The sequence below is a fragment of the Protomyctophum parallelum genome, assembly GCF_964188405.1.
Source record: "Protomyctophum parallelum genome assembly, chromosome: 7".
In the NCBI taxonomy this organism is placed as follows: Eukaryota; Metazoa; Chordata; class Actinopteri; order Myctophiformes; family Myctophidae; genus Protomyctophum; species Protomyctophum parallelum.
Genome location: NC_139705.1, coordinates 52,993,051 through 52,996,657, shown reverse-complemented (window position 1 = coordinate 52,996,657; position 3,607 = coordinate 52,993,051). Strand labels below are relative to the sequence as shown.

Sequence of the window (3,607 nt, the reverse complement as noted above, 5' to 3'; positions counted from 1 at the left end):
GTGTGTGTGTGTGTGTGTGTGTGTGTGTGTGTGCTGCCACCGACACCATAGTCACTGACTGGTGCCTTTACAGCACTGTTTCCCGAAGTAGGGGTCCGGGGACCCTCAGGGGTCCTTGAAGGAGTTCCCAGCTAAATGATAGTTTGGAACCAAATGGACCCTTATGGGTCTGTAACTCTGAGAGTGTACAAAACTTAGATTTTACAATAATACATTGGGGGTCCCAGAGGTAGAAATGCCATTAAATAGGGGATCGTAGCCTAATGCAGGTCAAACTGGGGGCCCTTGAAATTAAAATGGTTGAGAATCACCGCTAGAGCCGTAAACATCTTCTCTAATGAGGGTCCCTGAATCACTGCTAGAGCCGTAAAAACCTTCTCTTATGGGGGTCTCTGGCAGGTATTTTCAAATGGGGGTTGTTCATTTATACGTGATGTAAGTCAGTGGTTCCCAAAGTGGGGTCCGGGGACCCCCAGGCGTCCTTGAGGGAGCTCCAGGGGGTCCCCAGCTATTTTGTACACTCTCAGTGTTACATTAACATTGATTTTACAATATTATTAATTGGGTTCCCTGAGATAGAAATGCCGTTAAATGGGGGTCCGTGGACTAATGCATGTCAAACTGGGGGTCCTTGAAATTAAACGGGTTGAGAATCACTGCTAGAATTAGTGTCAATTTGGGGGTCCTTGACCTGAAAAGGTTTGGGAACCACTGATATAAGTGATATTTTGATTAAAATAATTGTTAAGTACCTCATATATTCAGATAGTAACCATTACTAGTATAGACTCTTTATACCAGTGGGTTTTCACCCCTTTTTATTTCTGCATTTGAGCCACGGACCATTTGATGACATTTACCGTCGCAGAGCCCAAACTAAAAGAATACTTTGTTGGTGCAAAAATGTATAATGACGTTTAGTGTGCAAATCACCTTTATGAAAGTAGTGCGAGGATTTTATCGTGTTTGAGATCACAAAAAATACCAAAATATACCCAACAATAAACCAAACATACATACATGCCGACACATCGTATAATAATAACAGTCTTAAAGCCAACGTGTGTTTTTTGTTTGTTTTTTAAATACAAAAAGTGTTTTATGGGAAGATTCTCTTTGTGAAAAGTTCACAGTATCAATGTGGCGCGTCCCCACTGGCACGCACACACACACACACCGACATGCACGCACACACACTGACACGCACGCACACACACACACACACACACACACACACACACACACACACATTATATACAGTCTCAATATAGCCTCCACACCCTGCTAGCTTTGAAAAGCGCATAGCTCTCTGGTACCCATGTGCACACACTCACTGACACACACACACACACACACACACACACACACACACACACACACACACACACACACACACACACTGACACACACACAGTACCATAACATGAGGAACCACAACAAACATCTACATCAGGGATGTCAAACTCAAACACACAGTGGGCCAAAATAAAGAAATTGATACAAGTCGAGGGCCAGACTGTGTTTCAACACACGGGCCATTTTTGTGTAGAGGGGTAGCTGAAAGTTGACCACAAGTGATATACTTTCACTGCTGATCAATAGTGAAGAGAAGACGCATGCTTGCGATTGTGGGCCCTCGATATGTGACAATGCACTTGCAGTGCATTGTGGGACTTGTAGTATTATGGTTTTCCGTGCAATATACCAGAGGGCCAGTTCTAATACTAATTAAATAGTAGATTAAATTAAATGTGCCAAAGATAATTCATTCACGGGCCTGATTTGGCCCCCGGGCCTTGAGTTTGACATATATGATGTACATCCTCCACCTTCATCAGAATGTGCTCCGTTATTGCTGGCGAGTATGAACAACGTTCCTCTACTAAAAGTGTGTCCAACTCCAGACGTCGAGGGGAAAAGAAAGGCAGCAAACATCGTCCTTTTTTTCCCCCCCGTCTCCAAAAGGGAAGCAGTCCTGACTTGCAGCCCAGATCAAATAAAAACAACTTCTAAAGATGTCTTATGAATGATTCACAGCAGTGTTGATTTTGACAGCACATTTTTTAAGTTTAGTCATAGGTCTCTTGAATAGTTTTCATTTGGTTTTAGTCGACTAAATATCACGAGATTTTTTTGTTAACCTTATCGACTGAATCAACTGTAGATTTTAGTCGATTAAAATTGTATTTTGCCGTCGTAATGGCTGATTTTACACTTGCTGAAAATAGCCGATCTGCAAGCTTGTAGATCGGCTATTTTCAACATGCAACCAAGTGTAAAATTACTTATGCTGGATCTCTTGTCCACTAGTCCCTTCCTAACATTTTAGTCTAGTTTTTATTTGTTGACGAAATTGTCACTATATATTTAGTTTTAAGGCAGTCGACGGACATTGTTTTGGTCATAGTATTAGTCGACTAAATCAACACTGCTTCACAGGCAACATAAACCCACCAACCAACCGTAATTATGATATTACATAACCTGTTATTAATTATGCATAAACATGACATAAGGCAGCAGAAGATTCAACACACTGAGACAACTAGCTTCACTTCTTCAGATCAACACATTTTTATACACACTGAGAAAAATATATTTTTCAATTTTCATATATATATATATATATATATATCTATATCAAAGAATACCCCCCCCCCCCCCCCCCCCCTCCTCCTCAATGGCCGTCATGGGAGGATTATTATTCAATAAATACAGTAAGAAACCCATCATAAGGTGTGAGAGAGAGAGAGTCTGTCTGGGTATCAACTCCAGTTATCTCTCCTTTTTCAAAGTCCTGTCTTTTCGTTTGGGGGTCCCGTTTATCGTATCGCGGACCCCCATATGATGTCCTCACATCCACACAGTCCCTCGGTACGTTTTAAAAACCCCGGACCCCCTGGAACTACACGTTTTCAGATGGGGGGGTCCATCTAGGGATAATTCCGGGGTGTCCTTGAGGTGAAATAGGTGGAGCACCACTCACTGACATACTGTAGAAACATGAGGTTTTTACAGAAAACTGTCCTGATTTTAGAAGAAGACATTTTGTAAAAAAAAAAAAAAAAAAATCAGTTCTCAGGTCCTAGCGCGCAGGGTTCCCCAATTAGCGGGCCAATTAGCGGGCCGCAGCGCCCCCTTGTGGCCCGCGGAAGAATTTCCAAAGAAATAATAATTGGGTTAAGCTAGCGGTTAAACGTTAGAGACGGCGCTGCCCGCCGTCGTGTCCCTGGCCTGGCGGATGCCGTAGAGCCACTTGATGACGCGGGCGTTCCTCTCGATGACCGAGATGCCGTAGGGCACGCGTTCGTTGGCCCTCGGGGCGCCGGCGGGCGCCGCCGCGTCCTCGTCCTCATCATCGTACTCCTCCTCCCCCCTGGCTCCTCCCCCTCCCCCCCCCCACGCCACCGCACTCCGAGCTGGGCGTGCTGACGCTGCGCATCTTGGAGACCGACACGATGTCCGAGTTGGCGCGCTGGGCGGCGAAGCGCTCGAAGCGCTCGGCGCCGCCCATGCCCTCCACCTCGCCGGGCGCCAGGCCGCAGTAGTTGAAGAAGCGCTCCAGGTCGGCCGTGGCGCGCGAGTAGCGGTCGCTCAGGTCCGACTT

General features: G+C 45.4%; 1 pseudogene across 1 annotated transcript in view; it reads right to left on the bottom strand.

Annotated features, from left to right (window-relative positions):
* Positions 1-516: 516 nt before the first annotated feature.
* LOC310862262 overlaps positions 517-3,607 on the bottom strand; it is a 6,217-nt pseudogene continuing 3,126 nt past the window's right edge. Inside the window, exon 2 of the transcript XR_014571054.1 lies at positions 517-3,607. This exon is cut by the window's right edge and continues 212 nt beyond it. The product of XR_014571054.1 is annotated as an uncharacterized misc_RNA (transcript).